Raw genomic sequence first — 21,286 nt, 5'->3', positions numbered from 1 at the left:
GACACTATGGCTGTATGGGGCCCTGAAATTCCTGATGGCAGCCCTGGGAGCCCCCATCACATTCTGGACATCCCTGTGTCCCGAAAAATCTTTTCAGGACACAATAGTGCCCCAGTTACCGGGAGGTAGGGCACTCAGGGACGTCACTGATGTCCCGTGCGTGCGCCCATAGAAGAGCGGAGCAGAGCATCGAGGAGGACACGCGCATGGTAAGTCACCACTCACCAGTGGCACGTCATCTTCACTGCTCCGACCACCGCTCCTCTCCGGTCCCAGGACCTACTGCTATGGCCCATAGGCCCTAGCAGTAGATCGTGCCACCAGACCGGAGGAGCGATGGTCGGAACACTGGGGCAGTAAACAGGCATACAGCCTCCAGCCATACTCTGTATATGGCTGAAGGCTGTATGTCTGTGGGGGAACTGTTCTGCACCTAATGTGGGGGAACTGTACTGCACCTAATGTGGGGGAACTGTACTGCACCTAATGTGTGGGAACTATACTGCACCTAATGTGGGGGAACTATACTGCACCTAATGTGAGGAACTGTACTGCACCTAATGTGGGGGAATTGTACTGCACCTAATGTGGGGGACTCTACTGCACCTAATGTGGGGAACTCTACTGCACCTAATGTGGGGGAACTCTACTGCACCTAATGTGGGGGAACTCTACTGCACCTAATGTGGGGGAACTCTACTGTACCTAATGTGGGGGGAACTGTACTGCACCTAATGTGGGGGAACTGTACTGCACCTAATGGGGGGGAACTATACTGCACCTAATGGGGGGAGGGAACTGTAGCCCTAATGGGGGGGGGGGACTGTACTGTACCCCTAATGGGGGGGGGACTGTACTGCACCCCTAATGGGCGGGAACTGTACTGCACCCCTAATGGGTGGAACTGTACTGCACCCTTAATGGGGGGGCTGTACTGCACCCCTAATGGGGGGGGGGACTGTGCTGCACCCCTAATGGGGGGGGGGGACTGTACTGCACCCCTAATGGGGGGGGGACTGTACTGCACCCCTAATGGGGGGGGACTGTACTGCACCCCTGATGGGGGGGGACTGTACTGCACCTAATGGGGGGGGGACAGTACTGCACATAATGGGGGGAACTGTACTGCACCTAATGGGGGAAGGGATCTGTACCCATAATGATCATAATGAATTGCTCCATCTTCCAGGCAGCCTTAATCTGGCCCTGGTCGCTTGTGATGATGGGGATGAGTGTGCAAACCAATTGACGAGGAGAGATGGGTCGATGACACGACCGCTGGGTGTTAACGGGAGCTTAGGCCTATTGCTGCGACTCCTGCTGCCACTCGTCCCAAGTCTGCTGCCAACTCTGCCTGACGTATGTAGGCCTCTGCCCCTTCTCTGTGCACGTCCTGGCACTTCCCTGCCTGACATACTTAGTGCGTTTATGAGGGTATAGAACAACAGCAGGCAATTACTTACGGCTGTCCTTTCAAAGTATATAGGCCCTAGACAGAATAACAGTTACTTAAATAGTACACTCCTTTGTTGTATGTATGCCCTTTGCAATGATGAGCGCACTGGTATGCGTATTTCTACGCAGAAAAAAACACATTTTTTTTTAAATACACCAGCAGGTGTATACTAATGTGTGGAATAGCACTGAATTTAGCACAGAGACAGAATAACAGGTAGTAAATAGTACACTACTTGGTTCTATGTGTGCCCTTTGCAATGATGAGCTCACTGTTAAGCGTATTTATACGCAGAAAAAAACTATTTTTTTTGTTGTATACACCAGCCGGTGTATACTAATGTGTGGAATAGCACTGAATTTATCACAGAGACAGAAATACAGGTACTAAATAGTACACTGCTTGCTTGTATGTATGCCCTTTGCAATGATGAGCGCACTGTTAAGCGTATTTGTACGCAGGGAAAACTTTTTCTTTTCTTTAATACACCGACAGGTGTATAATGTGTGGTAAAACACTGAATTTAGCACAGACACAGAAAAAAAGGTGGTATATGGTACGCTATTTGCTTGTATGTAGGCCCTTTGCAATGATAAGGGCACTGTTAAGCATATTTGTACGCAGGAAAACCTTTTTTTTTTTTCTTTCATACACCGGCAGGTGTATAACGTGTGGTATAACACTTAATTTAGCACAGAGACAGAAAAAAAGGTAGTATATGGTACGCTACTTGCTTGTATTTAGGCCCTTTGCAATGATAAGGCCACTGTTAAGCGTATTTGTACGCAGGAAAAACTTTCTTTTCTTTCATACACCGGCAGGTGTATAACGTGTGGTATAACACTTAATTTAGCTCAGAGACAGAAAAAAAGGTGGTATATGGTACACTATTTGCTTGTATGTAATAGGGATCGACCGATATTGTTTTTTATGGGCCGATACCGATAACTTATACCGATATTCCTGTATAAGTTATTGGCTATTTATCCCCCTGCGACACCGCTGCAATTCATTGATTTAAAGCGGGCGCTTTAAATCAATGCACTGCAGTGGCTTTTGCGGTGCCATAGGCCACCGCCCGCTTCTCTCCCCCTACCTGTCAAGGTGGTCTGGGCCATCCATCCTTCCTGTAGTGTCCGGCGGCATTCCGGGTGGAGGGTGAACTGGTCCGGGCTGTCCTTCTTCTCCGCGGGTCATCTTCTCCACTCCGGGCAGGCTCCGGCCTAGTAACGCAGCATAGACGACGCTTCGCAGTGACGCCCGTGCGCAGCGACGCACCTGACGTCACGGACGTAGCGGCGTCTATGCAGCGTACTAGGCCGGAGTCTGTCCGGAGTGGAGAAGATGACCCCCGGAGAAGGACAGCCCGGACCGGTTCACCGTTTTTTTTTTTCTTCAATACACCGGCAGGTGTATAACATGTGGTATAACACTGAATTTAGCACAGAGACAGAAAATAAGGTAGTATATGGCACGCTATTTGCTTGCATGTAGGCCCTTTGCAATGATAAGGCCACTGAAAAAGCGTATTTGTATGCAGGATAACCTTTTTCTTTTCTTTCATACACCGGCAGGTGTATAACGTGTGGTATAACACTGAATTTAGCACAGAGACAGAGTAACAGGTGAAAAATGGTAAAAAGGCACTAAAGTCCACACTAATATGACTTATTTCTGAACAGCAGCAGGACCCAACTGGGCAGCACCACATAATTTTTTTTTTTTACAGGGATTAAACCCTAAATTGCACTCTGTCGCACAATTGTGAGAATCAGATGTGTGGAGCAACAGAAAAAAGTCAATTGGGCTGAAAAAAGAGGAGATTAGATGCTCCATACAGGTAAAACAGCTGTGAGATCTATGACGCAGGTGACTGCTATGCAGCACCTCTATGCCTGCTATATGGAGTAAGGAGAATACGAGGTTTTGCTAGAATCGTTCTCGGTCAGAACTGCAGCAACACTGTGCCCTGTATCTTTCCCTAATGCTGATGTCACCGCTACTCGTAGCGGTCGGATGCTGTATAACGCCGTTGTATGCGATCAGCACACAGACGTGCAGTCACTTCCTTTCCCTAGGGAAGATGGCCGCCGATTTTATAGGGCTGTGACATCACAGGGGTCAGTGAACACTGATAGGCTGCATCTGACATGTGATTCAGGGTCAGCCCGCCTACCTTGATTCCCGCGCCAGCTTCCTGCCCTCCCATGGTGCCTTGCCCCATGTACTGACATGTGGAGCCCCCATCTTAGGTCTAAAACAGCCTAGAACGCAGGAAAATGGAGTTTAATAAAGCGATTCGTGCGATCGAATCGCGACGAAGTTCGTATTCGATCAGAATCGAATTTTTCCTCAAATTCGTAACAAATTCGGGTTCGTCAGATTCGATTCGCTCATCTCTAACTACTACCTACAGAGGGGCTGTTACCAACTAGCTACAACTAGCTGCTAGATGGGCTCACTAAACTGGGACATCACCCGATGGTGCTGTGAAAGTTTGAAATCATCAGGTACATATACGTGATCCTTATACAGGGCTGTATGAGGGCTCATTTCTTACACCGTGATCTGTAGTTTTTATTGTTCCCAATTTTGCGTATATGTAACTTTTTGATCACTTTTGATTATATTTTTTGCGATGTGATGGGTCTAAAAAGCAGCAGTTTTTGACTTTTTTTTGTGTTTACACAGTTCGTGATACAGGATCATTACCATTATATTGTAAAATTTTGTACCAATCTTTACTTTTTATTTAATGTTTTTTTATGTAAGTTTTCAGTGTTTAACACCTGATTGCTATTACTGTTGAGTGCTACTCATATGCATAGCACTGATCAGAAATATTGAAGATCTTTTCCTCTGGTCTGCCAGAAGAGAATATCGCTGGTGCCTGCTGGGAGCTGGTAGGTGGAGCTCCAGTGGCCATCCTGACTCATCAGGGTCCAGGAAAGGCTACTGCTATCTACATGGGGGCTACTACTACCACCTACAAGGGGTCTACTACTACCTACAGAGGGGCTGTTACCAACTAGCTACAACTAGCTGCTAGATGGGTGGGGGCAAGCAGAGAGGTACTCAGTGATGAGGAGGGAGGACAAGCAACCATCACTGCTGGGGCTTTTGGAGACTGGGAATGTTGGGTGACAGGCAGTTTCCTAGCTTTATGTACTGCACGGCACCTGGCTTTCCCAGTCTCCTGATGAAAATATATGTCTGGTGCAGCAGCCAGTTTTGTCCTATGAGACTGCAGCATAAAAACAAAGAGGACTGCAATGGAGCAGTTATTGTGAGCACTGGAGGAGAGCTAGTTTTGCTGAAGGGGTTCTTGAACTTTGTTTGCTCCTGTGCAACAATATTCGTAGTCAAATAGCTGGTGTGGTGTATGTAAACAAACACATATGTGGTAAATGTCCAAATCATTAAGATGTGATGTTAATTAAACCACACGGTCAGTGACGTAAACGTAAGATAATATCATAATCCAGAATTGCATATTTTTGGTCACTTTGTATACCGTGAAAAATTCATAAAAAGTGATCAAAAAGTCCCATTAAAACAAAAATGGTACCATTGTAATCATATGGACCTACGGAATAAAGGTAATGTGTCACTTTTACTGAAAAGAAGCCCCCAAAAGTTACAAAAATTGCATTTTTCAGTCCACAAATTTATTTATTTTTGCTGTAGATTTTGTTGTGAAGTGGTGCAAAAAACAAGACCTCATGTGGGTCTGTGGGTGAGAAATGTAAAGCATTATAACTATTTGAAGCTGAGGAGGAAAAAATGAAAAGTTTGAAAATGAAAAATTCTGCCCGCCGTGTGTCACCAGTGGTCCCGCCTCAGCGGTTTTCTATGTTAGTTTGTTGTCCTGTATGTGTCCCCCACTTTCTTTAGTCTTCCGTATGTTTTGTGTATCTCCATTCTTTTCCCCCTTTCTTCTAAGGCCCTCTTTTCAAGGTTACCTCTTCTTTTCATTTACATCGTTCTGATTCTGTTCCTATTCTCGATCCCTTGCTAACTGCTGGGCCCCTTTTTACCTAGTCAGGTCCTTCTGGTTTAAGTCAATTGGCAAGGTAATTCAGAATATTTCGACAATCACGTGTTAAATTTGTTGTATACTCTTTGCCTGGGCTTTAACCCCCGCCCTGCATTGTTGGGATAGGGGAGATACGAGAAACTTTCTCATATGCTTTCGTTCACTGGAACGTATTTGTCTTGTTCTTTTGTTACCCGTGTTATTTTTCATCCCCTCTGTCTGATGATATTTCGGTCCACAAGACCGTATTGTGCTAAGTATTTCCTGTATTGGTGTACCCACCACATCTACCTTAATAAACTTTTTTGTTGAATTGTAAAAAAGAAAATTAAAAATTCCTGTGTTCTCAAGGGTTTAAGGACAAGCACCTTAAATAGGCAATCTCATTAAAACGAATTTTTGCTATTTCACTCCTTATGGTAAATAAAAAATCTTTCTAATGTACTTTGTTTAAAAAAAAATGTTTTCTTTGTTTAAAAAAAGCTTCCACTAGATGTCTTCCTGCTTGTCAAGAGCACATTTTCCCCCCATCTTTTGCACAGACGTTGGACTCCTGTTGGCCTGGCAGAAGTCCAAAATCAGGAAATGCTGAGGGGTGTGTGTTCAACCTTATCCGAGCTCACCTCAGACACTGAACTGCTCTGGGCTGTTTGTAGCAGAGTGAGGGAGGAAGTTCTCCCCTGTATGGCTTCAGATGTCACGCCTGCTGGGGAACGCCCCTTCCCAGTGTGAATCTGAGACTGAGCAGAAAATACATAGCAATATCAAGGTAGAAAACTAACAAATACTGAAAATAGTACTGTACTCTGCAGTGAACTGGGAGGATTATAACATGTAACAAGACCATGAGAGGTACTCTTTAAATGTACGGTGCTGCAGTGACTAACTTCGCACACAACGTTGTACATTTAGGCCAGGTTCAAACTACAGAATTCTGACTGGCAATTCTGATGCATAAAGGTTCACATGCAGACGAATGGCTTTTCCATTAACTCATTCACACTGCGGAATTTTATGGTCAAAATTTCCAACAGAAAATTCTGATCGAAAAATTCTGCCAGGACATTGAACCTGCTTAATGTTCTGGCGGAATCTGCAGATATTGGCCCTCATTTACTATCACCAAACCGACAGCATTTGTCGGGTTTATGTTGTCGCACATTGTCTGCGCCATGGCGCAGACAATGTGCGCCATGTTGCGACACTAATTCCCGAACCACCCGACTCGGCTTGCTGAAAAGCCGAAAAAGGGGCGTTTCCCGACCAAAACCTTACTTTCACACAGATTTACCAATTTTTCCGACAACATTACTCGGGTTTTGTCCTTTTTTTTTTCCCGACAGCTGCAAGCTGTTGTAAAAAACATGTTGACGTTTGTACAAAGTAGTTTTTTATGTTAAGAGATATATATATTTGCCCACCGCACAGCGCAAACATATGCCCCCAGCAGCGCATGTATATACAGTACATATGCCCCCGTCACAGCGCAATCATATGCCCCCAGCAGCGCATGTATATACAGTATATATGCCCCCCGCACAGCGCAAACATATGCCCCCGGCGCATCTATATACATATGCCTCAAGCACTTTCAAGGACAAACATTTTATTAGCAGAGCATCACTCTGGTAAGCCGCTGCACGATGCTCTGCTAATGCTCTGCTTGTCAATCATAGTGCTTCAGAGGCATATGTGTATAGAAGTGAAGTGGGGAGCAGACATATAGCCGTATCTGGTTCCCACTTCGCTTCTATACACAGTCCTCAGCAAACACCTCAGCTGCCCCATCGCCTCCCCATCCCGGGTGTTATAATTACGTGTTCCCCTGGGCCGCGCTTCTTCTGGCTCCGGCGCTGTCACTGTGCGCACTTACGGTGACGTCGCGTTTGGTGACGTCACTCGTCATTGCGCATCGCAGCGCACAGCCACAGCGCCGGAGCCAGAAGAAGCGCGGGCCCGGGAACAGGTAATTATAACACCGGGGATGGGGGAGGCGATGGGGCAGCTGAGGTGTTTGCTGAGGATTGTGTATAGAAGCGAAGTGGGGACCAGATACGGCAATATGTCTGCTCCCCACTTCACTTCTATACAAATATGCCTCTGAAGCGCTATGATTGACAAGCGGAGCATTAGCAGAGCATCGTGCAGCGGCTTCCCAGAGTGATGCTCTGCTAATAAAATGCTTGTCCTTGATAGCGCTTGAGGCATATGTATATAGATGCACCGGGGGCATATGTTTGCACTGTGCGGGGGGCATATATACTGTATATACATGCGCTGCTGGGGGCATATGTTTGCGCTGTGCGGGGGGCATATATACTGTATATACATGTGTTGCTGGGGGCATATGTTTGCGCTGTGCGGGGGGCATATATATATATATATATATATATATATATATATATATATATATATATACATGCACTGCTGGGATCATATGATTGTGCTGTGCCGGGGGCATATATAAAATTTACCGTGCAACACAATTTCTAACCCGTGCGACACAATCCGTGCGACACATTAGTAAATCAGGGAGAAAAATACAGGGATCAAATGAAGAAACACTCAGAGATAAACCCGACACTCTTAGTAAATGAGGGCCATTGCCATCTATCTGAAATGTCAGGCTGGATTTTTTCAGACGTAAATTCCGACCAGAATGCAGAGGAGTTCCAGCTACTATGAGTCGTCGGGGGCTCACCAGTAATGGTTAACATAAGCGATCCCGCTGCTGTTTGCCATTAACCCTATAGATGCCATGATCAATGCTGATCATGGCATCTATAGTGAAAGAAGAGGTTCCATTTCAACAGGCAGAATGACCGATCTTCTTGTGCAGTCTGGAGAGCCAGGCTGTACAAGAAAATCGCTAATAGTAGAGCTGGGCTGTATGACCAAATATGTGTATCACGGTATTTTTGTAACTTATGGCGGTTCCACGGTATATAACGGTATTTCTTTCACCCCCCCCCCAAATCATGTTACCCGCGAGCGCTGTTCTGCTCCCCCCAAATCATGTTACCCGCCAGCGCTATTCTGCTCCCCCCCAAATCATGTTACCCACCAGCGCTGTTCTGCTCCCCCCCAAATCATGTTACCCGCCAGCGCAATAGCTCCCCCCCAAATCATGTTACCTGCCAGTGCTGTTCTGCTCCCCCCCCCCCCAAAATCACCCCCCCAGCGCTGGAACTCTATACTGTACGCCAGTGGTTTCCAACCTGCGGACCTTCAGATGTTGAAAAACTACAACGGCTGTCCGGGCATGCTGGGAGTTGTAGTTTTGCAACAGCTGGAGGTCCGCAGGTTTGAAACCACTGCTGTATGCTGTATCCCTGGCTGCAAAAGATAAACAAAATAAACTTTAACTTACCTACATCGGCCTTACTCTGGGGATGAGAACGTCTGAGAGCCGTCAGCCTATCACCGGCCGCAGCAATGTCCCGCCCTGGCCAGTGATAGGCTGAGCCCACTGTCATGTAAGAAGCCGGCTTCTTACATGACAGTGGGCTCAGCCTATCACTAGCCGGGGCGGGACATCGCTGTGACCGGTGATAGGCTGACGGCTTTCAGACGTTCCCGTCCCCAGGAACAGTGTGAGGCCGACGTAGGTAAGTTAAAGTTTATTTTGTTTATCTTTTGCAGCCCGGGCATAGGGATACAGCGTGTAGCAGTGGTCTCCAACCTGCGGGCCTCCAGCTGTTGCAAAACTACAACTCCCAGCATGCCAGAACAGCCGTTGGCTGTCCGGGCATGCTGGGAGTTGTAGTTTTGCAACATCTGGAGGTCCGCAGGTTGGAGACCACTAGCGTACAGTATAGAGTTCCAGCGCCGGCGGCCCCCAACAAAGAGGAGGAGGGCAGTGCTTGGGGGTGACATATGTGAGTAGTACCCCGGTGGGCTGATCATTGGGGGGGGGGGAGCAGAACAGCGCTGGTGGGTAACATGATTTGGGGAGAGCAGAACAGCGCTGGCGGGTAACATGATTTGGTGGGGGGGAGCAGAGCAGCACTGGCGGGTAACATGATTAGTTCCCCGATGTGGGGACAGCGCAGCAGCGCTGGGCTGATAATTCATTCATTCCCAAGGGGGAGGGACCAAACCGGTATTGCGGTATGGGAAAAATTAATATCGTGCAGCACGAAAATTTCGGTATTCGGTATGAACCGGTATACCGCCCAGCCCTAGCTAATAGTACTGACCGGTACTATGATATTGCTATTAATAGTTCCCTATAGAGACTTAAGATGTGTAAAATAAGTTTCCAAAAATATAGAAAAACACTCCCCCTAATAAAAATATAAATCACTCTCTTTTCTAATAAAAAAAATGATAAAAAATGAAAAAAAAAAATACATATATGGTATCGCCACTTGCATAAAATTTCCAAACTATTATAATATGTTTATTATCCTGCACAGTGAACAGTGTAAACTTAACCTGTCCAGGACACAGGGTGTACAGGTATGCCCTTGTGCCCGAGTCCTTACGGACGCAGGGCTTACATGTACGCCCTGGTTCTGTTACCTGCATTTAAAATACGCTCACTGGTTGAGCGTGTATTAAACCCGGTGGGTCCTGACTGCTATCAGCAGCCAAGACCCAGGGTTAATGCCGGTGCAGTGCGGTAGATTGTGATTTGCCATAGATTGTGATGGAGTGACTCAGCAGTTTTCCCTGCTCGAGCGCTCCGCCTCCATTACATTCTATCTGCTGACACTCGCACACCACCCCCCAACCATTGGTTACTGCGGGGGCTGGGGGGGGTGTGCGCGAGTGTCACGTGACATTTAATCATCAGGCATCGCAGCTCACGGCAGTCTCACTTGGGCTATCACAAGGAGAGGATCTCTCCCTGTGATAGCCCGAAGCTGCACGGAGCTCTCATGGCCTCTGTGGCCCGATTCCGAGAGCGGAATGGAGCCACAGAAGTCAATCCATTTACTGTGTCCTCCCTGTCAGCTTGTGTGCCCCCTCACCCGCCAGCGCGATCACTATGCACCGCTAACGGGACCCCTGTGCCCGCTAGCAGTGTTATGTGTGTCCCCGCCAGCGCAATGTTCACCGCTAACTACTTGCGTATTTAGCGTACCTTAGTTTTACCGCAGTTTTAGTGTATTTAGCGTAGTGTAGTGTTAGCGCAGTTTTAGTGTATTTAGCTTAGTGTAGTGTTAGCGCAGTTTTAGCGTATTTAGCGTAGCTTAGTTTAAGCGCAGTTTTAGTGTATTTAGCGTAGTGTATTGTTATCGTAGTTTTAGCGTAGCTTAGTGTTAGCGCAGTTTTAGTGTATTTAGCGTAGCTTAGTTTTAGCACAGTTTTAGTGTATTTAGTGTAGTGTTAGCACAGTTTTAATGTATTTAGTGTAGTGTAGCGTTAGCACAGTTTTAGCGTATTTAGCGTAGCGTATTGTTAGCGTAGTCTTAGATTAGTGAGCGCAGCGTAGTCCTAGAATAGTTAGCGCAGCGTAGTATTAGTCCAGTTCTAGCATAGTTGGCGTAGTTGTACACGGGTAGTGTAGCTAACTTAGTTTTACAGGCAGATAAAGCATAGTTTAGATAGTTTAGCGTGGGGTGTAGCTTAGCTTAGTAATAAAGTAAAGTGGCTACAACTCCCAACATGCCCAGACAGCCAAAGGCCGTCCGGGCAGGATGGAAGTTGTAGTTTTGCAAAAGTAGCAGAGGCAGTTGCGCTCTGCTATGTTAATGCAGTATACGGCCACCTGTATAGATGGCTGTATACGGTGATCACAAGGCCACTTACCCACCTCCGTTCCTGCTCCGTCTCTGGACGTGTAGCAACGCAGGAAGATGACGGAGCTGGAACGGGGTGGTAAGTTAGGCTCTCCAGGTACTAATCCATTTTTTGTGTGTTTTTCTTCTCATTTCAGATACGTGAATGCGGAGGACTACATAGGAATCGGTGGACTACGACGATGACCTGCATTTTTTCTTTTCTTTTAATAAAATGGTTAACGAGGGCTGTGGGGGAGTGTTTTTCCTAATAAAAATGTTTTAACTTGTGTGTGCTTTTTTTAAATTACTTTACAGGCTTAGTAATCGAAGCCGTCTTGTAGACGGAGTCCATTACTAAGTCGGGGCTTAGCGTTAGCCCCAAAAACAGCTAGTGCTTACCCCCAATTATTACCCCGGTATCCACCGCCACAGAGGTACCGGGAAGAGCCGATACCAACAGGCCCAGAGCGCCATATATGGCGCTCTTGGGCCTAGGCGGTAACAGGCTGGCGTTATTTAGGCTGGGGAGGGCCAGTAACGATGGTCCTCGCCCACCTTGGTAATGTCAGGCTGTTGCTGTTTGGTTGGTATTTGCCTGAAATTGAAAAGACGGGGAACCCCCCCCCCCCTTTTTTTTTTTTTTACTTGTGTGGTTCCCCGTCTTTTCATTTTCAGCCAAATACCAACCAAACAGCAACAGCCTGACGTTACCAGGGTGGGGGAGGACCATCGTTACTGGCCCTCCCCAGCCTAAATAACGCCAGCCTGTTACCGTCTAGGCCCAAGAGCGCCATATTTGGTGCTCTGGGCCTGTTGGTATTGGCTCTTCCTGGTACCCCTGTGGCTGTGGGTACCGGGGTAATAATTGGGGGTTAGTGCTAGCTGTTTTTGGGGCTAACGCTAAGCCCCGACTTAGTAACGGACTCCCGTCTACAAGACGGCTTCTACTACTAAGCCTGTAAAGTATTTTAAAAAAAGCACACACAAGTTAAAACATTTTTATTAGGAAAAACACTCCCCCACAGCCCTCATTAATCATTTTAGTAAAAGAAAAGAAAAAATGCAGTTCATCGTCGTAATCCACCGATTCCGATGTAGTCCTCCGCCTTCACGTATCTGAAATGAGAAGAAAAACACAAAAAAAAAATGCATTAGTACCTGGAGAGCCTAACTTACCACCCCCGTTCCAGCTCCATCATCCTCCTGCGTTGCTACACGTCCAGTGATGGAGCAGGAACGGAGGTGGGTAAGTGGCCTTGTGATCACCGTATACAGCCATCTATATACTGCATTGTATACTGCATTAACGTAGCAGAGCACAACTGCCTCTGCTACTTTTGCAAAACTACAACTTCCATCCTGCCCGGACGGCCTTTGGCTGTCTGGGCATGCTGGGAATTGTAGCCACTTTACTTTATTACTAAGCTATGCTACACCCCACGCTAAATTATCTAAACTACACTTCATCTGCCTGTAAAACTAATTTAGCTACACTACAACCGTGTACAACTACGCCAACTATGCTAGAACTGGACTAACACTACGCTGCGCTAACTACTCTAAGACTACACTGCGCTCACTACTCGAAGACTACGCTAACAATACGCTATGCTAAATATGCTAAAACTGTGCTAACGCTACACTACACTAAATACATTAAAACTGCGCTAACACTACACTAAAACTGCTAAAACTAAACTACGCTAAATACACTAAAACTGCGCTAACACTAAGCTACGCTAAAACTACGCTAACACTACGCTAAATACACTAAAACTGCGCTTAAACTAAGCTACGCTAATACGCTAAAACTGCGATAACACTACACTAGGCTAAATACACTAAAACTGCGCTAACACTAAGGTACGCTAAATACGCTAAAACTGCACTAACACTACACTACGCTAAATACACTAATACTGTGCTTAAACTAAGCTACGCTAAATACGCTAAAACTGCGCTAACACTACACTACGCTAAATACGCTAAAACTGCGCTAACACTACACTACACTAAATACGCTAAAACTGCGCTAACACTAAGCTACACTAAAACTACGCTAACACTACTCTACGCTAACTACACTAAAACTACGCTAACACTACATTACACTAAAAGTGCGCTAACACTACACTACGCTAAATGTAAAACTGCGCTAACACTAAACTAAAGCTACGCTAAAATTGAGCTAACACTACGCTACGCTAACTACGCTTAAATCGCGCTAACACTACTTTATACCTGTGTAAAACTACAACTCCCAGCACCTTTAGCTGTCTAGGCATGCTGGGAGTTGTGGTCCTTTCACTGCACTACAACTCCCAGCATCACTGCGCAGCCTTAAGCTGTCTGGGCATGCTGGGAGTTGTGGTCCCATCAGCTAAACTACAACTCCCAGCATGCCCGGACAGCCTTCAGCAGGCGGGGACACATAGCACTGCTAGCGGGCACAGGGGTCCCGTTAGCAGTGAACATTGCGTAGGCGGGGACACATAACACTGCTAGCGGGCACAGGGGTCCCGTTAGCAGTGAACATTGCTCACGCAGGCGGGGACACAACACTGCTAGCGGGCACGGGGGTCCCGTTAGCGGTGAACATTGCACTGGTGGGTGACACTGACTGTCAGCTTGTGCGAGGGGCACACAAGCTGACAGGCGCAGTGGGGAGGACACAGTAAATGGATTGACTTCTGTGGCTCCATTCCGCTCTCGTAATCGGGCTACAAAGGCCATGAGAGCTCCGTGCAGCTTCGGGCTATCACAGGGAGAGATCCTCTCCCTGTGATAGCCCAAATGAGACTGCCGTGTGCTGCGATGCCTGATGATTAAATATGTCATGTGACACTCGCACCCCCCCCCCAGCCCCTGCAGTAACCAATGGTTGGGGGGTGGTGTGCGAGTGTCAGCCTATAGAATGTAATGGAGGCGGAGCGCTCGAGCAGGGAAAACTGCTGAGTCACTCCATCACAATCTATGGCAAATCACAATCTACGGCACTGCATCTGGCATCACTGATCGGGCTGAAGCCCGGCATTAACCTTTTAGACACTGCAATCCAAGTTCATTGCAGCATCTAAAATGAAACTGAAAGTATCCCGGCAGCTCAGTGGAGCGGCGGTTGGAATGGCGGGTCCTTACCTGCCTCCTCCCCATCCAATCGGTCCTCTGTTGCTCCAAGCCTGCCATGCACCGATAACACTGATCAATGCTATGTGATGGCATAGCATTGAACAATGTATGTAATCAAAAGATTGCATGGTGTAGCCCGCTATGCGGCCTAAAAAAATAAAAAAAATTATAAATGTGAATAAGCCCATCCCCTAATAAAAGTTTGAATCCCTCCAATTTCCAATTTTTTTAAAAATAAAATGATGTAATAAAAAAAAAAATGATATGTGGTACTGCCACTTGCGTAAATGTCTGAACTATTAAAATGTGAGGTTAGCTAAACCGCATGGTCGATAGAGTACACGTAAAAAAATACCAAAGTCTAAAATTGTGTATTTTTGGACACTACATATACCATACAAATATTAAAGGGGTACTCCAGTGGAAAACATTTTATTTATTTTTTTTAATCAATTGGTGCCAGAAAGTTAAACAGAGTTGTAAATTACTTTTTTATTTTTATTTTTTATTATTAAATCTTTAAGTTTTTTCATACATATAAACAAAAAGAAAAAACTATATACTACAACTCCTACACCAGGTGCATAACATTCAATACAATCATACATACATTCATACTAAACCATACATACATAGACCCCATCACCAAAAATATATTTCTAACAAGAGGATAATGTAACACAAAGTTAATACACACACAAAAAATATACTAAAATAAGATATCTATTCCTCTATCCATTTTAGTCCATTTACTCCATCTATCAAATTGCATCTCACGTACTCCTAGACGCTTACTTATGTGCCCTTCCATCATAAGATTGTGATAGACAGTCATTTTAACAGCTGATAGATCTGGTATGTCAGCAGATTTCCACCGCTGGGCGATGAAAATTCTGGCTACCTTGAGGACATAGTATATAATAGTATATTAGTGGCATATCGGTATTTTGTCTAGGGTTAAAAAAAAGTAATGCCACTTCCGGTTTCCACATAAGAGAAAAGGGAAGTGAATGACCTAAATAACCCTTAACACTAGACCAAAAGGGGTGGATAAGTTCACAGTCCTACCAAATGTGCAGTAATGTACCAATAGCATTGCGTTATCTCCAACAATACTTTGAGGATGAGGGATATAGTTTGGCTAGCCTATCAGGCTTATAATACCACCTGTAGAGCAGGTGAAGATTCAAAGTGATTAACACATCTAGACATCTTCCTATGTATATCAAAAATAAACCTCCACTTCTCCTCTGTAAATTTTTTGCCTACATTTCCTTGGTACGCGGGCTTATTAAGCTGCACCAACTCCCAATAGGCAATAGAAATTCTTTTAGTGAACACCTTATTATTTAAAAGAAACCTTTCATACCTCGTTCTACTTTCATCCTGGGGCCATTTAAGAGAACCCAAATAGTGACGTATTCTTAGATATTTGTAGAATTCCTTATGGGGAAGTGAGTACGTAGTCGCTATAGAAGAGAATGAAAGTAGACCCGAGGAATCAATTAATTGGGAAATATTGGTTATATCTAATTTTATCCATAAGGTATAATCCAGGGATAAGAAGGATATCTGATATCCGCAATGGAGTTAAACTGGATAAAAAAGCTGAAGATGGCGCTGCTCGTTCATGTCAATTCACAGGAGTCCAAATGTATGGAGTATAAAAATGTTATTGACACAAAATACAATATGGACAGGATATTAACAAAGTACAAGGCTCTTTCCGGAGTAAATTCTCCCTTTGTCAATTGTAAAAAATGGCTGTCTGATCTCCGCAATGGACACAAGATCTCAGTACACTCCAGTTTACGCCATATTCTTATTGCTGCTTTAACGGAAGAGTACATAGATGTAATTGAGTAACCATGATTGAAAGGCAGGGTCCAGAGGAAGTTTCATTAAGATGAAAAGCCCAAAAGATCAGATTCTATATCCACCTAGTGTGGGGATTCATCTTGCCACCACCATTTTTTCAACTGATCTAATATAACTGCATAATAATATAGACGCAGACAAGGAACCCCCATTCCCCCATCTCTGACTGAGTAGTATAATAACTGGGCATTAAATCGTTTATCCTTCCATAGAAATTGTAATTTTGGGTAGCAAGACCATCTTTATTACTGCTATGTGACCAGCCCATGACACCGGATGTGTAGAAAAATCAGAGATGTCCTTAACTATTTGTGATTTAAGAAGAGAGAAGTTTACTAGAGCCGTTTTAGAGGGAGAAGCAGTTAGTACAATCCCCAGATAAGAGATCTGGTCCTCCGACCAAAGAAATGGAAAGCCAGTACAGATAAAGCCCTGTACATCAGCAGAAAGAGTAAAGGCAAGGAGAGTTGACTTGGTGGGGTTTATCTTATAGTAACTAGCTTTTACCAAAATCCGACATTCTTATGTATTGAGCAAAGAGCTCCATCAGTAATGTAAAAAGTAAAGGAGAGAGGGGGCATCCCTGTCGGGTACCGTTACTAAGGATGAATTTTTGAGAAACTGCCCCTGTACTAAATACTCTTGCAGTAGGATGGGAATAGAGCGCCATAATAGCCTGTTCAAGTTTGGACGGAAATTGGAATTTATGTAGGATCTGGCGCAGGTAGCCCCAGTGTACCCGATCGCACGCCTTCTCCGCATCCAAAGAAAGAAGCAGAGAAGGCGTTCTGTTAGCACTGATGAGGTCTGGTGCCATCAAGTGTCTGGCGGCCTTCAACAAAGCCAACTTGATCTTTAAAGCGGTACTCCGCCCCTAGACATCTTACGCCCTATCCAAAGGATAGGGGATAAGATGTCAGATCGCCGGGGTCCCACTGCTGGGGACCCCCGGGATCTCTGCTGCGGCACCCCGCTATCATTACTGCACAGAGCAGACTCGCCCTCGGGACGTCACGGCCCCTTAATTCAAGTGTATGGGAGGGGGCGTGATGGCCGCCATGCCCCCTCCCATAGACTTGTATTGAGGGGGCGGGCTTTTACAGCACGAGGGGGCGGAGCCGTGGCATAACGATGCTCCGGCCCCTGTATTGCCCGTCATTATGCACGGAGCGAGTCTGCTCTGGGCAGTAATGATAGCGAGGTGCCGCAGCCGAGATCCCGGGGGTCCCCAGCATCGGGACCCCGGCGATCTATGGATAGGGAATAAGATGTCTAGGGGCAGAGTACCCCTTTAAAGACCAGAGTGGGTAGAATTTTATTAAGACGGGCCGCCAGTACCATAGCATAGAGCTTTATATCACTATTGAGTAATGAAATAGGCCTGAAATTTACTGTATTGTTTGTTGGTTTACCTGCTTTGGGAATGGTGACCACCAGAGTAGGGATCGACTGATTATCGGTTTGGCCACTATTATCGACCAATATTCACGATTTTGGGCATTATCGGTAACGGCAATTACCTTGCCGATAATCCGATAATGCCCTGCCCCCCGCACCGCCCGAACTGCATCGCGCTGCACAACCCACCGCGCCGCGACTGTCCCCCCCAACGAACCACCCCACCGCGTCTCACCCCCCACCGCACTGCCCCATTGCCTCCCCCATCCCCGGTTTTATAATTACCTGTTCCCGGTGTTACGCTGTGCGCAATGCCGAGTGACGTGACGCGATACAACGTCACCGTCAGTGCGCACAGTGACAGCTCAGGAGGACGCCAATGGAGCCAAATGTGGAGTGGACCCCTAGAACAGGTAATTATAAAACCGGGGATGGGGCCGGCGCGGTGGTGGTGGGGAAGGGGGCGGTGAAATTTATCATTTCTACAAAGGGTAATGGGAGAAAAATCCCCCCAAAATTTGTAACGCAGTTTCTCCCGAGTACGGAGATACCCCATATGTGGCCCTAAACTGTTGCCTTGAAATACGACAGGGCTCTGAAGGGAGAGAGCTCCATGCGCATTTGAGGCCTGAATAAGGAATTTGCAGTAGGGGTGGACCCGGTTACAAGGATGGGGCTTGTCTCCACCAAAACCCTACAGCAGTGTTTCCCAAACAGGGTGCCTCCAGCTGTTGCAAGACTCCCAGCCTGCCAGGACAGTCTATGGCTGTCCGGCAACACTGGGAGTTGTGGTTTTGGAACAGCTGAAGGCGCCGTTTAGGAAACACTGTCATATGAGACGTTTTTCATTTTTATTGGGGGGGGGGGGGGGCGACGTGTAAGGGGGTGTATGTGTAGTGTTTTACTTTTTATTATTTGTTAGTGTAGTGTAGTGTTTTTAGGGTACATTCACACAGGCAGGGGTTCACAGTAAGTTTCCTTGAAGGAAACCCACTGTAAACCCGCCCGTGTGAATGTACTCCCTACATTCACATGGGGGGGGGGGGGCGCCCCAAACCTTCAGCTGTGGCAAAAGGACAACTCCCAGAAGGCACTGACGGACCGTACATGCTGGGAGTTGTAGTTTTACAGCACCTGTAGGCACACTGGTCACTGGTGGGGAACCACTGAGTTAGAATACAGACTCTAGCTCTGTGATTCCAACCCATGTGCCTCCAGCTGTTGCAAGACTTCAACTCCCAGCATGTACAGTCTGTCAGTGCACTCTGGGAGTTGTAGTTTTGTAACAGCTGGAGGCACACGGGTTGGAATCACTGAGTTAGGAAACAGACTCTAGCTCAGTGTTTCCCAACCAGTGTGCCTACAGCTGTTGCAAAACTACAATTCCCAGCACGGCCAGATAATCATGGATGTTGGGCGTGTAGTTCTGCAATATCTGGCCCTTCAGATGTTGCAGAACTACAACTCCCAGCATGCCTGGACAGTCTGGGCATGCTAGGAGTTGTAGTTATGCAACAACTGGGGAAGAACAGTGGCCTCCAAACTGTAGCCCTCCAGATGTTGCAAAACTACAACTCCAAGCATTCCCAGACTGTCCAGGCATGCTGGGAGTTGTAGTTCTGCAACATCTGAAGGGCCAGATATTGCAGAACTACACGCCCAGCATCCCTGACTGTCTGGGCATGCTGGGAATTGTAGTTTTGCAACATCTGGAGGGCTACAGTTTGGAGACCACCATATAGTGGTCTCCAAACTGTGCCACTTCAGATGTTGCAAAACTACAACTCCCAGCATGCCCAGACAGTCAGTGCATGCTGAAAGTTGTAGTTTTGCAACATCTGGAGGACCACAGTTTAGAGACCACTACACAGTGGTCTCCAAACTGTGACCCTCCAGATGTTGCAAAACTACAACTCCCAGCATGCCCAGACAGCCTTTGGCTGTCTGGGCATGCTGGGAGTTTTAGTTTTGCAGCTTTTAGAAGGCCACAGTGAAGATCACTTATCGCGATCTTCACTGCAGCCTTCTCAGCCGCACTTTCCGGCCTCCGCTCCTCCTGCTCGTGCCACTGGTTCCTGAGCCGCCTCCGACGCCTCCTCCGGTCCGGGTAAGCCGGGCCATGCCCTCCCCCTCTCCACCCGTGTTCCCCCGCTCTGTACCGACTTCCGATCGGTGGCAAGAGCGGGGGAAATGAACTCTAACCCCCCTGCCCTCTCCTGCCATTGGTGGTCAGCCTGACCGACCAATGGCAGGGGATGGGAGGGGGTGGCAACACTGCCACCTCGCTCCTATCCTTTAGGCTGGTCGGAGCTGTCTCTGACAGCTCCGATCAGTCTTATTTTCCGGGAGGTCTGAATTGACCTGCGATTTGCTGCGATCGCCGATATGGGGAGGTCTCACGACCCCCCTAGGCATTGCCACGGGATACCTGCTGATAGATATCAGCAGTCATCCCGGTCCGGTTACCGCCTGGCGAGCGGCAGTGATTGGAAATGCCGAGGGCTATGGATACGCGTGACAGGACGCGAGGGCGTATGCAAACGCCTTTCGTCCCCAAGGAGTTAAAATCTCCCATCACTATAACATGACCCTCAACTACTTTTGGTATTTTGCCGAGTAGACATTTAATGAAGGTACATTGACTCCTATTAGGGGCATATACTTCGACAAGAGTACAATTCACATCTGAGTCCGACTATTTCCTCAGATATCAACAAGTTCTTTTTATGACGGGATGACATTAACGCTTAAGGATGTTGTTTTTCAATATACAATAATACACAGGTAATATAACATTTTGCAGATTTATTGGTTATAAGGTTATAAACATAAATGAGTAATAAACACAATGATATATGCAAATGAATATCAATTAGATATATTAGTAAACATTACAAGCTTGTTAATTGACTACATATAGTAGAACAATACATGTGAGTAGTAAGTAACTTGTTACAATAAAACAAAATCTATCATATAATTAAATGGTTAAAGGGGTACTCCGCCCCTAGACATCTTATCCCCTATCCAAAGGATAGGGGATAAGATGTCAGATTGCAGGGGTCCCGCCGCTGAGGACCCCCGGGATCTCGGCTGCAGGACCCACCTTTTGCAGCTTCTGCAAACGCTGGAGGCTTCGGCTCCCAACCACGGTGATGTGAGATCGTGACGTCACGACTCAGCCCCCGTGTGACGTCACGCCCCGCCCCCTCCCAGCTCTGCCACTGCTACAGCTGTCATGCCCCCTCCCATAGGCTTGCATTGAGGGGGCGGAGCGTGATGTCACACGGGGAAGAGCCCGTGACGTCACAATGCTCCGGCCCCGTGATCAACAGCAATCAGACCCGGAGCGAACACGCTCTGGGGACTAATTTTAACGGGGGGGGGGGGGGGGGGCGGCGTGCAAGTTCAAGGGGGTCCCCAGTGGCGGGACCCCCGCAATCAGGCATCTTATCCCCTATCCTTTGGATAGGGGATATGATGTTGAAGCACCAGAGTACCCCTTTAATACCTCACTCTGTCCAGAGGAACCTCATTATATAAAGATTGGCATACTAATTATAGACATATCAATATGGAATGCTAATTACACTCCCCGCCCCCTTCTAACCAACTACAAATCACATGACTCCATGAATGGGCAAATCCATCTAAGGATAT

General features: G+C 46.7%; 1 protein-coding gene across 5 annotated transcripts in view; it reads left to right on the top strand.

Moving 5' to 3' along the window:
- The window catches only part of LOC130267178 (uncharacterized), a 170,246-nt gene that overhangs the window by 26,998 nt on the left and 121,962 nt on the right, over window positions 1-21,286 (top strand). The gene's annotated exons all lie outside the window — the stretch shown is intronic.

Source organism: Hyla sarda, chromosome 4 (assembly GCF_029499605.1).
Source record: "Hyla sarda isolate aHylSar1 chromosome 4, aHylSar1.hap1, whole genome shotgun sequence".
In the NCBI taxonomy this organism is placed as follows: Eukaryota; Metazoa; Chordata; class Amphibia; order Anura; family Hylidae; genus Hyla; species Hyla sarda.
This window is presented reverse-complemented; position numbering and strand designations above follow the sequence as displayed.